Source organism: Corvus cornix, chromosome 1 (assembly GCF_000738735.6).
Source record: "Corvus cornix cornix isolate S_Up_H32 chromosome 1, ASM73873v5, whole genome shotgun sequence".
In the NCBI taxonomy this organism is placed as follows: domain Eukaryota; kingdom Metazoa; phylum Chordata; class Aves; order Passeriformes; family Corvidae; genus Corvus; species Corvus cornix.
In genome coordinates this window covers 54,612,221-54,626,107 of record NC_046332.1, presented here as the reverse complement: position 1 = coordinate 54,626,107, position 13,887 = coordinate 54,612,221, and positions in this window count along the sequence as shown.

Here is a 13,887-nt window from a genome sequence, read left to right as displayed (position 1 = left end):
AGATGTAGCAGAGTTTTGCTGATGGAAACCAGGCAAGTTAAAGGTGCTACAGAGAGGTCAACAGTTCTGGCTCTTATTTCACGTCCAAGTTTTGATTTCAGACACAGTTCAGTGTTGCTACAGCTCTCTCTGTTGATAAGAAAGGACTCAGGGCCAGCCAGTGATGTCAAGTGAACACTGAAGGACATTGCTATTTGGCTGCTGCTGGCCCAAGGCTCTGCCCCAGTTCTATAGTATCTCACCACAATCCAGCGGTGACTCTGAGGAAAAACCTGCTCACCAGAAACCTACCAAATAATGCACTGGAAACATAGAAGTGTTTGTCCTTCATGCTATTAAACAATTAGGGGGAAAACTCTTTTTGTAGACTAGGTAATTAATAGTTACATTAAACCATAAAACAAAACAAGAACTGGATTACTAAAGTCATTTATCAAAGCTGGTTATATTTCATATACAATAAAGGAGATTACCCTGGAACAAATGCCAGTTTGGAAGAAGAACCAGAAAGGTATGGTTCCCCCTTGCTTGTCCTTTGAGGAATGGCAGTGGTGAATTAGCTGTTTGGAGGTGCCCCAAGCCTTTACCACCACCCAGATGTGGTTGCTTTTGGGAAGAGACACCCCAAACAGCACTGCTATGATGTAGGGCATAAATGCTACTTAGTGCTGGGAATGGTGCACAGAGGCTTGTGTGCAGAAAAGGTACCTCTAAGGTATTTTTAAAACCATCCCCAGTGAAATAAAAATGACTCTTGGAATGGGAAGAGAGGGCTCAGTATTCCTTATGTCAGCCATAATATCCAAAGCAGTTTTCATTAACCTGGGAATCTTACACTGGACAACAAATTCATATCCAGTGTCATTGCAGTAGCACACACACTCCTTGCAAGAGCCCAGTAATTTCTGTCAGACCCTGCCCTGCTCCTCCCAAGCCCACCACCCAAAGCCATCAGCCCACCCAAGGAAGCCTGGAGGCACCGCAGCAGCCAGGGGAGCCTGGAAACGAGGAGGAACGAAAGGTGGAAGAGGGCGCACTTGGAGTCCGTAGGTGAGTGGAGTTGTCTGTGTCAGTCTGCTCCCTAACAACTTGCACATTCCTCGCCAGCCTTTCATGTAAAGGAGGGAACTTCTGTGACCCACGGATGCCTCATGTGGTCGCTATGTGTCCTCCAGCAGTGCCAGGAAGGAAACTGCTGAAGATATCCCCAGCAGCGGGGAATCCTCAGCTGCACTGCAGGGTGGTGCCTTCCGATACCTGCCCCCTCTTTGCGCAGGGATCACCCAAGGAGGAGGCAGCAGCAGAATTCCCAGCCAGCCTCTGCCTGCCCATGCCTCAGCACAGCAGGCTCTCCGGCCCCCTCCAAGCAGCTCCTTTCTGACTGCCAGCAAAGCCCACGTTTGGGAATGGAGTTTTAGCGAGGTCGGACTGCGGTGAAACTGCTTTTCTGTAGCACACCGCACAGATGCGAACTGACACGGGTGCTGCAAAGCATCCTTCAACATTCCCCTGACTTTTCAGTGTTTTTTCCTCATTTTTATCACCTAAAATAAAATTCTCATGGCAGGAGGAGGAAGTACCAGTCCTATGCCTCATAAACCAGGCCTCCAATGCCATTTGGAGCCATTCTGTTCCATGATTAAAGCTGGGCTGGATATTTTATCCATAACAACCACATTAGGCTCTTTCTGTGATGTTTGTGCTACTTCCTCTTCAGCCCTGCCCCCCTTTCAGGGCATTGATGTGTGTAATGATTTCCTCTCTGCAGGATCAGAGTTCACAGTATAGGAATAAACACACATTTTAGCCAAGGGTGAATTCATGTCTGTAATTCATATTTTAAAACAAGGCAAGTCCTTTGCTTATAGACAAGCAGATCATGTGGTTGCTGTTGAAACTTAGGCATCAAAACACTAAGTGTGACATTTACAGAGTAGGATCCTAATGGAAGTGGCAAAAAAAGGAGCAGGGCACAAAAAAAGAGCTGTCTCCCTCTGGCAGCTACCTGTCCAGATCCTGCCTTTGCCATTAGTATCCTTTCCAGCACATAACCCTGCACTGGTTTCCTTGTTAAACATGTGGACTTTATTTTAATAAGTTTGAAAAGGCATGGAAAGGAGATGAGCTCCCTTTGGCAGGGAAGGTGAGGATCTGCAGAGGCTGTTGAGTCACTTTGAAGCAAAAAAGCATGAAAATGAAAAGACTTCATTGTCTGCCAGTCACATGGGGATCCTGGAAGCACCTGAGTGTGACTACATCCTTCATACCTGCAAAAAGCCGAGGCAAAACCTGAGAAGGAAGGAAATGCCCCGCAGAAAAAGAAATGTAGCTGTGAAAGAATGAAGAGTAAGGCTGGTAAAGGGAGGAAACACAAACAATCTTGGAAGCTTTCAGCAGCATGAGACTGTTGCACAGAACAGTCTCGTTCCTGCAAAGACACGCAGTTAACGTTAGAGGCACAGCAGCCCCATCGGACAAATCTGAGCACACATTTATATTTCTGCCAGACTACAACATCTGTTTGTGGGCTTAAATGCCACCTTGACAACGTGAAAGGTGGACAAGTCATTGTCTCTGGAAATCCAGAACTGGGACTGATCACTCAGTGCTCCTAAATGGACGGCAAAGCTCCCCAAAGGGACCTCACACTCCTCTCCCACTTGTGTGGGAGAGGTGTGTGGTGTAAACAAGGCATGCATAGCTTCAGGAGTCACATCAAATATATGTCTGAAGCAGTTCACACAAAGCAGCAAACAGCATGCAAACACTCGAAATCCACTGCATCCCGAGAGCTGAATCCTTTACCCGTTAGTTACCCAGGGTTACGGATACAGGAGTTGCTGAGTGAGCTGCAGACATGGGGAAGTCTTGTTTATCTGGAGAAATGTGTCCTTCAGCCCCTTGCCTTTACATGTCTACAGCCCAGCTGCCCTGTGTCCTTTAGGACATCATCCCACAGGCAAGAGACAGCATAACGTGTTTCAGTCTTGAAGTGTTCTGTGCTCCAGTGACCTGACAAATAAGCACGTGCCAAGCACCCACTCAGATGATATCACAGACAGGGTACCAACAGCTGGGTTCATCCTGCCCTTATCTCCAGCAAGAGCTGCGTCCTTCCCTGAGGAGCAGCCAATTTTCATGGCACCTGTTGAATAATTCACCATAAGATGTCCATCCCACCATCAGACTGGAATGAAACAGGGTCACGGGGGTTTGGGGAGAATGGACAGGTGGGAGGAATAGACAGCCAGATGGGCAGCCTCATCAGCCTTGTTTCTTTAGCAAACCAAGCTAAAAATTATAAGAGCAAAAGACAGATATTTGAGAAGCTGAGAATAAGGCACAAATGTCATGTGAATCATAGGGTCTAAAAGGATGCCAGGGCTATCTCAGGCAACTGCATTGTGTTATTCCTTTCATACACCATCCTCAAGGATGGCTTTCTCTTTCATTCCACCTACTCAATGGAAAGCTTGAGTTACCCTTTATTCATCTGGTCACTGAACACATCCTCCTAACTTCCAGCTGAATTTGTCTTGCTTTCTTGGACAACTTCATTAAAACAAGAACTTTGACTGCACCCAACGAATTTTAAGCTAAAAGGAAAAGTATGAAGTCAGGAAAAATAATGTCAGCTATAGAAGAGCTGTGACAAGTGTTTGGGAAACACAGCCTGAAGGCGGCCTGTTGGTTTGCATATATCTGAATGATGTTTCTCTGTGTTTCTGTAACACCTCTCAGACAATGTGTTCAGGAAGCCAAAGCTGGACTACCACCCACATTTCTGAAGCCCAGTCTCACGAACATCGGTTTGGAGTTTGCACCTTTTCATTATCCCTGGTACTGATGCTATTTCTAGAGTTCACAAACCCTTTGCTCTACAGTGAGATACTGTTCTGAATTGTTCTGGGGTTAGAAAAAGGAAAAAGACCCATCAAAAATCCTTCATTGTTGCAAAAGGTCTTAAACAAAAAGTGAGGCTGAGGGTGAAATAGCAGTGAAAAGACAACCAGAAAATATTTTTTGCATGCCAGGAAGTACTAGCTTGTGCAATGACTTTTCTTATCAGCCTCTGCTTGATTTCTTGAGTGGCAGTTTTTCATACAACAGCCACCACCTCACCTGAAATCCACAGCAACAACAGAGCTGATGTGTTGGTGCCATGTAGCAGTACAGACATTGCTACCCAGAGGGGACAGCCCCAGCATGGGACTGCAGGCTGTCAGAAAATAGCTACTCCTGCATGTCAGATGCATGCTGTGTAGTGAGTGCACAAGCTTCACCAACCTGTATTTATTTGGGTGTGGATCATGTAAGGCACCTTTGGTCTACCTACAGCAGCTGGACGTTGCTTTTCCTCTTACACTTCACAGCAGTTTATTTCATAGCAGCCTGCGGAGGAAAGGGTCAGGTTGAAGGAGCTTTTCTAGCAAGTGATACAAAAAACAAAATATAGTCTGTGTTGTGAAAAGCTCACCGGGCACACATCAGGCACTGCAGATTGATGAAATACTGTGGAAAGGAAAATGGCAAAGAGACAGCGTAGGAGCAGGAGCAGAGGGATTAATTTACTCAAATTGCAGTATTTGGATAAGGAGAAATAAAAAAGTCCAGAGTAGTCTTCACATCCTAAGGCTGTGGGACTTGTGGTGGATTACAGAAAAGGAAAAAGTATGAACCAAGGATTCCCGACTCAGCACTTAGGTATGACAAGTAGGTGCTGTGTTAGTTGAGGACCTTCTCAGGGTGGAGCAGTCACCTGAGGATATTGAAAAGCATGTGCCATGAAGGAGAGGGCCTGAAGGGTCCTCTTGAGCCCATGACCACATCAGCCACAGTCTGGACCTGCTACAGTGGATACAGTGGATACCTGGCAGTGGATACAAATCCAGATTTGCCCACAGTCTGAGGTCTTCATACAAATTCTCTTCTAGTTAATAAAATGCCTAGGACTAAAGCAGCAGTCCCTTCCCACGCCACAATAACTGCTTCTGATCAAGAAGGGCAATCTGTGTGCTTCCCAGAAACCAGCAGTTCCCACTAGAAACAAAAGACCCACTCCTTTGTTTCAATGTCCCAGTAGCATAAGCACAGGGAGCAGTGGAAACACTGGCAGCAGGCAGTGGGGTCGAGGGAGCAGTTGAGCACAGATCCTAGGGAGAAAACCATGACCTTTCACAGAATCACTTTTGTTTGCATGACAGGATGGAGGAGATGGGGAGAGGCTGCAGTGACGTGTCGGATAATTACCACCTGGGTGTGAAGGGCTCTCAGAGAGGCCAAGGAGATGCTTTGCCAGCAAAGGCACAGTACTGTCTGGGTTTGCCCGTAGCACACTGGCGTCATTGCCCCTCTGCAGCTGTAAATGCCAAGCTGGCCAGGCCATATGCAGGGAAAAGGCTGCCCATAATCAGGGAATGTTGTGTCTGCTGGCGGCACACAACGTGCTAAGCAGGACTGAACACACTCCCTGGATTCCTTGCTTGCAGACGGCATGAGGGGGTCACCCACAGCTCCCCTGGGAGTCAGGCAGTGCTTTTAGGGTGGAATAGGTCCAAACACATTTAAAGGGTTACCTTAGGAGGAGAGGAACTACAGCCTACAATTGCACTTATGCCTAATGAGAAGAGAGCAGATGGGCAAATCTTGCTCAGGAAAGGTGCAAGGAGAGGTCCTCTGTAAGCACCACTAGTGTCCACCACCACCATCCACACCTGCAGCACCATCCCCACTGGTGTCCCATAGCTCTGACACATGAGCAGATTGGCTGGCACAGAGCTGTATATGCATCACTTTGCCACAGACCCTTACATCTGAGGAATCCAGAAACCCTACACTTGGGATCTTCTTCTAACTAAGGCATTGTCTAGTTTAAGGATGCAAATGTGACTTACCTACACTGTAGAGGCAAGAGGAGAAGACAGTCTCCATATCAATGAGATTCTGTTCCTCTGTGAACAGAAAAATGAAAATACCCGCTGAAGGTTTTTCTTTGGTCAAAATGTAGTGATTCTAAGAAATAATTGGCCACTGTGAATTCCTAAGTAGTTTTTTTTTTTCAATAAGAAATACACCCAACTCACAAAAATGTAGATTGGACTTACAGAGGTGCAAGGGAAAGTTTTTGCTTTATTATTCCTGCATATTTTTGTGTCTTGTTGTGAGGACATCTTCTGCTACAGCAGTAGCTATGATAGGACATGAAGCCAGAGATACAGCAGCTCAGTGCTTGTCAGTTCTACAACTCCAGTTAACCTTGGGTGAGGACACTATCGCTGGAATATAATAACAGGTTACTGGGCAACATGATCTCCTGTTTCTCAAGTGATCAAACTTGATCATCTTTCTAGACTGAACCTAAACAGACACCGACCTTTTCATTTAAAGCAAATTAAAGATCTCAGACTACCTAACATGAATAACGATGGTTTTTTGTTGATTTTTTCCCCCCTTAATTAAATGAAAGTGGGTTTTATAATTTAAACATTCCCACACACTGTTGAATGAATGCAAATTTTTTCCGTGATTATTCATGCAGTGCAGCAGCAGGCTGAAAACAGCAGTGTTAATTCCCCTGTGATTCCTCCAGAATGTATAGGGTGCATACAGAGAGTTACAGTAGCTCCTGGAGACCTGCCACAGAGGGCTTTATTGTGCCAAGTCATGCACAGAATAATAGGAAATGGCAGAGTGTGCTCCAGCACTTCCACTCTAAAGCAGAAGCTTAATGTGACAGAGAGGCTGGGAGAAACAAGAGGATGCCCTCCCTTCCCCACTGCACAGCCCCGATCAACATGTGCATGGTGACATTTGACAAAGCAAAGACTGGACCATTGCACAGCTCCTTTCCTGGCTATGTCCATCCCTGCTTAGCCATGGGATAAGGCAGGGCAGAGGCAGAAGGAAAATGGAGGTTATGGATAAAGCGGTGAAGCATGCCATGGCTGGGGTGGCTGGGGCACATGGGCTGGTCACACTGTGGGGCACAGCTGCCTGAAGGGTAAGTCATGAGCAGTGTCATGCTCATGTCCCCAGTGCCATTGCCATCGAGTGGGTTTGCAGAAGCAGTGAGGCTGTAAGGACGGTGCAGGTCCTGGCACCACTGCTCCTGGTCTCTGTTACTGCTCACCACTGCCAGGGACTTGCATGGTGAGACACCCCTGGCTACACCAACGCTGGTCACTTGAGCAGGATGGGGCATTGAATGTCCTCAGAGGCAGATGGCTTTTCCCCCAGTGTCATGCAAAGAGAGATGAGCTCCCTTTAGAAGCAGTGGGAGACAAGGGCCAGTACAGGTGTGTGGCTGGGCTGTGCCACAACACCTGCAAGGCTGTCCATCTCTGGAGTGCTCTAAGGAGCCTTGACTCCTTGTGATTCTTCCTTTGCTATATTCCACCACCAGCAGGACTCCCCACACTGGAGCAGATTGTGAAGAACTGCAGCCCATGGGAAGTTCTTAAAATGGAAAAGTTCATGGAGGACTGTCTCCTGTGGGAGGGACCCCCCTGCCGGAGCAGGGGAAGGATGTGAGGCATCCTCCCTTGAGAGGGAACAGCAGAGACAACTTGTGATGACTGACCACAGTCCTCATTCCCCAACCCCCTTCAGCTCTGGGGTGAAGGAAGTAGAGAAAATTGGCAGTGAAGCTGAACCCAGAAAAAAGGAATGGGTGAGTGTCAGGTTTTTGCGTGCTAGCTCAAAGAGAGCCCGGAGGTCGAGCCACAACCCGAGTGCACTGTGGCAGGCACAGACACACAGAAGCGCAGCCAGACGAGGGTGCGCTCCTCACCCGAGGGGGCCGTCCCTAAACAGGGTGTGAAGGCACACAGGCAGAGGCAAAGAAGGGAGAGAGAGGGGACTCTCCGTGTAATTTCTACGCAGAAGGGTTATTGAGGGAGACAATGGGAGGAGGAGATGGGAGAGCCAAGGATCTGCCAAGGGTCCAGGGATTTTATAGTGGGGATAGGAAAGGCGGGGATAAGAGATACAGCAAATGGGATACTTGGCAGGAGGCAGGGTTGAGTGCAAGGGAACCAATGGAAATAACACAAAGGAGAGATTTAGGGAAGGAACCAATGGGGCATTGAGGAACAAAGAACTTTCTAGAACTAATACATATTAAACTTGGGAAATGGATATACACAACCTCATACATAAAGCAATGAGGGAAAAACATTAACTAATCAGGGGAAAACATGCAAACAGCAGAACAAAGGAATCATGGGTTCTCACCATGACTGCAAAGTTACATGCTAAACTTGGGTTGCTGACCGCCACAGCCGGTTGTCTGAGTTCTTCTCAGGAGACAGAATGGCTGGAGCCACCTGTACCACCACAGGTGAGGGTAGGTTGTTTTAAGACTTCGTTTTGTTTCTTATTATCCTACTGTGATCTGATTGGCAATAAATTAAATTGATTCCCCCAAGCTGAATTTGTTTTGCCCATTATGGTAATTGTTGAATGATCTCTCCCTGTCCTTATCTTGACCATGAGCCTTTCATCATATTTCTCTCCCCTGCCCAGCTGAGGAGGGAACTGATGAAGCAGCTTTGGTGGACACCTGTCATCCAGCCAGTGTCAACCCACTGCAAGGGGTTAGGTACTTTCTGAGCAGGAGATTGTATCTGCAATATCATTCTTAATAATCACAGTCAGAGGTAATTTGTTCAGTCTGTCATGAATATTTGTATGGTTTCCACCTTCACAATTAGTACAGCAATCAGTTCCATCATTTTATAGGTACTCTGTGAAAAAAGTACTTTCTTTTGTACTTTTGTACAAAACTTGCTGATGGCTGGACTCCCTCTAGTTCTTACAATATGAGAAACAGTAAATGACCTTTACTTTTTTCACCCTTCTCTATGGCGTCCCAAGTTCAGTGGGCCTCAATGGGACATAGACACCTCTACAGAACCTCAGCTGACTGTATCCCAAGGTGGAGACTCCTGATCCACTTTGCTTCTTTTAGTCAGGAAAGCACTTTATACTTATATCCTTCTCTCAAGATTTTCTGTCTGTGAGATGGGGGAAAAACACTGCATCCTGCATTCACAGTTGGACTACCCATTTCTTAGCAACATAACATTTTTTGACCTATTCATTATTCATTTCCTAACAATTACCTTACAAAACCTTTAAGCCTTTTTGCAATAGCACTGTCTTACCTCTTAGCTAACAGTTTCAAACTGCATTGTCTAATACTACACCTCGGTCCACAGGAAATGTGACCTGACTTTTCAGTGTTTTCCGCAATTCCCACTGAAGTTGTTCTACTCAAATTTCCCCTGAAGTGCAATCAGGTAAAGATACATGCATTCCTCTATGGAATTAACCTACATATTCCTAGTGAGCAAACAGCCATCTGTCTCTAGCTGAAATATGCACACTGCAGAACATGCCTGACTGAGCTCTGGTATTGCCAATGCCTCCCCTGTGACGGTCCTGAGCACTGGAAATCACCACACTGAGCATGAAGCACTATTTTGCCCCACAGAAACCTGTTTGCTTCAACAAATGTTAGCCAGATTTTGAAAGGAGTCCAGTCCATTAGAAATTATTAATTAAATTTTTAAAAATGTATGTGTGTATGTATATATCTGTCTATCTATCAGGAAAAGGAATGTTATCTAAGCAAATGCATCATGAGTTGGAATTGGGCTTAGTTGTAGTGTTAGCCTTGGTGATTGCCATCTGACAACCTAGTACAATACAGAGCCAGACTGAGCTTGCTGTGTCCACATCCATGCCCATATTTCCTTGTGTGTTCTGCTAGGCAATCGGCAGAGATAAATCCATGTTTTTCTGGGCTTCAGCATCTCAAAACCTCTGGTTCTTCCTCATTCAACTGCAGTAAAATGCTGTTGTGTATTGTTGAGTAGAGGAGGGGGTCATGGGGAGGCACTTGGAAAATGCATGCCAAGCGCAGCACTGCCCCAGTTTAGATCCTTCCATGTATTTCTTATCTGGGCCACCCATGGTGCAGGGACCTCAGCCTCAGCTGCCATTAGGGTTAAGGATTAGGGTTTGGATTCAGAGAACCACCATGCCTACAAGCTCCACAGATCAGGGCTGAAAAAGGCATATCAAGGAGAGCATGTCACTGTACCAACATTGCTCCACCCACAACTTCCTGATCTTGACAACTCATCGTACTAGGGACTTCAGTCTCAATCCCAAGCCTTCATTAGGATTAAGGTAAGAGTTCAGAGATCTACAACAGTGATAGCTCCAGGGGCAGCAAGGCTGGGAAAGGCATGTCAAGACTGCACCAACATCAATCTGACCACATGTTTCTTTTCTGGGCAACCCATGGTACATGAGACCTCAGTCTCAACCACAAGTGAAGGCTATCACTGGTCTCTGGTGAAATATTTCAGTCTCTCAGCACTGGAAATCTTGGATCTTCCCAGTCTGATGTCAATGTCTTGGCCCTGAGAGGGGCTATTAGGGACTTCAGAGGAAGAAGCACAAAACTGAATCAGACCACTGAGGAAATACTCTAACAGAGTATTTTTTTCTCCTGTTCATTCAAAGCCCAAACATGCCTTGTACTTTGGATCCTCAGCCTTTCCAGAACTCACAGAGGTTTTATTTATTTTGTAATGTTTGCTAATCAAACTGGGTATTTCTATTGTCCAGAAATGGACAATGAATGGACAATATAATATCCAGAAAAACATCCAGTTTTCTTTTGATTCATACTGAACTCCTGGTGAGAGTGTTATATTAAAGTTCCTAGAATAATGCAGAACAAATTTGGAAATTTACTTTGGGATTGAATTTTGTAGCAGGCACCTACCTCACACAAACATTCACAAAAAAACTATGCAAAATGATGTCTGGTTCTTACACAGCACTTCTCCATAGGCTTCAAAACTATTTGCAAAGCAGGTCTACATCATTTCACTTCTCTTTAAAACTGAAATGACTCATTTTTATCTAATAAATCAGGAAATTAATTATGTCAAACTTCTGGTCTTACTCCAGGGAGCTACCAAATTGTCTACACAGTCTTCCAGAAAGTAGATGAAATTATGGACAGTGTGGCCATATGTAGACCTCCTGACATACGTGCATCTCCTGGCCACCTTTGTACTGCACTGTACGGTACAGTGCAGACACGATGTGCCTGCACTGGCCCACGCCATGTCACTGCTGAGCGCTCTTGAGCAACGTGGGTCCTTATGGCAAAGACCAAGCGAACACTGGGCTGTGATAGAAAAGCATGGCCCACAGGTCAAGGGAAGAGGCCATTGCCCTTTACTCAGCACTTGTGGGACCACATCTGGACCAAACGTGTCTGATTTTGGGCTCTCCCATACTGAAAGGCTTGGGCATAGTAGAGCAATCCCAGCAGAGGGCTGCCAAGCTGGCCAGGTGACTAGTCCATGGTGTATGAGGGGAGGCTGAGAGAGTTGGGCTTGTTTATCTTGTAAAAGAATCAAATTTTTCCAATGTTTCTATGATTTTGGGTTTTGAAGACCCTAGAAATTGTACCAGTTCAACAGTGGGTAATAAATCCCTGTATATGCTCTGTTTACCAGTTGCCAAATATTTGAGAAGCCTTTGGGGTACTTTGAGAAGATCACAACATGTAAGTTAAGACAGTAATCAAGAGCTTTTGAAGTCAACTCTAATGTGAATTTTGCAATTTTTCCAGCTCCTCCCTGTTAAAGATAATAAGTTCCATGCTGAACTGAGGAGCATTCAAAACACTTACTAATCTAGGCAAGGTGTCTGATGCCATATTTAGCACATCATTTAAAAAGATGCTTGAGCCCAATCTGTCTTTTATATAACCCATTATACTAAATCCCAAAAGGTGGAATAAGGCTACTAGAATCAGCTGATACTAAGTGAAAATGTGAGTAATGCTCGAATGTTTCAGAAAATTTTTTTTTCTCCATAGTTAGCAATGTATGAGTCACTCAGGCTCCCTAGCTACTGCACTGCATGAATGACTCAAAACTCCATCGAGAACGGAGGCACAAGCAGTTCTCTCTTTGTGCCAGATTTTCTCCTTTCAAATCACCCTTGCTGTATCTCACCCACTTCAAAAAAAAAAGGAGAATCTCTTTCCCTTTTACTTCCTTCCGCCATCCCCATCCAAGCCCAGATAAAGCATTGTGCACAAGGATGGTCAGTGCTAGTTGTGATTGAATAGCACAGGATATGATGTGTTAAAGTGAACTCAGTTAACCTTTTTTTAAGAAGTGAAAATGTGCATAAACTAGTTGCTTTGCTGAACTCCTCTGAAGTTCTTGGAAGAGCAAGGACACTGCATTTTTAGTCATGTTGGACCCAAATGTCCTCTATGGAATTTTCCTGTATAGCAGAGTTCAGTCTGGGATCTTGAAAATTTTAGCCAATCATTTGTTTGAGAGAAAGTTTTAAATTCAGTGCATTGTAGACTTTAAAACACCTCAGTCCCCAGAGACCTGTACAGTTTAACAAACTAATAATCTCCCTTTAGTTTAAATGGGATAAATTGCTGCTGAGAGGACCCATTTTAATTTGTATTAGGTATCTCCATCAGAACAACACATACAACCCCATTTTTACTGATTTCTAGCTACAAGCCTGAACCCAAGTTACCTCTGCAGAGCTCCAAGAAGCTTTTCAGAGTCACAGGCAAATCTGTTCTTGGTGTCATATTGCCACTGTCTCATCACTTGATGCATCACATGAGTCATTTTCCAGGGACAGAAAGGTGGAGAGGGAAAAATCATGTTGGACTGTATATTAGTTGTCACTTGAAAAAAAAATATGCTGCATAACCTGGCCATTGCCTAACCCCATTAGCTCACCCCTATGCTGATCACCAGCTTCTTATTCTCTCAGCACATCTATGTTGCAATGACCATGGGGTATTTTGGACAGTGACCATTTCCTCTTCTCAAAACCCTTCCTCCATAAGATCAGTCTGACCTTTTGGTCACATAATGGGAAGAAGAGTACACAGCCATTTGTCAGAGCAGATCTCAGTAAGACAAGCCACTGGTTTCCGTTCTGCAGTCTGTTTCCTATTTATGAGAAAGTTACCAAGTTCAGAAGGAATGACTGTGAATTGTTTTCCTAAGCCACGTTTCCCATTACACATTTATAATTCAGCTTTTTCAGAAGTTGTTTGAGTTTAATTCTCTTTGATTCTTCAGCCTTCTGGATACATCTTTATACAGACAAAAGCAACAGCTGTCCAAGAGTCATGAGCTCCTAATGCTCTTAACACAAAGTCTTTTTGCTAGAATTCCTGTTTCAGAGTTAAGCATTTTGCTGGTGGCTGCCTTAACCATCTGAATCCAACAAAATGATCCAAGAATGGGGTATTCTGCTAAGTAGGTAAAAGGCTCCACTGCCAGACAAACTTAATTTGGGTGAGTCCCTTCAGCTTGCCCATAGTTTCTTCTGTTGTCACCATGAAACACAGAATTCATCTGGGTCAGTCATTCGTTCCTTTACCTTGGGGCTTCTGAAACAGTTTTTGATTACAAGTCTCAAATTATGGTCAAATACATCTGACTTTGTCCTCTCTTTGGAGGCTTATTCTGTTGGTGTTTAGACACCTAATTCAGGAGTCCAAGTTATGTCAATAGTCATCTGAGAAAGCAGATATCCAGAAGAAGAACATGGATATATGAGGAACAGGAGATGGATTTGGGCTTGTTCAGCCTGTGGAAGAGAGAGGTTGGAGTCATCTCACTGTTGAACACAACTACATTATGGTATTATGCAGAGAAGACAAACTCTTCTCAGAGGTGTAGAGGAATTGGATGAGAGGCAACAGACGCAAACTGCACAAACAGGAATTCCAATCAGATTGCAGGAAACATCTTTTCACTATGAAGACAGCAAAGCTGGTACAGGTATTGGTATCTCCATTTTTGGAGC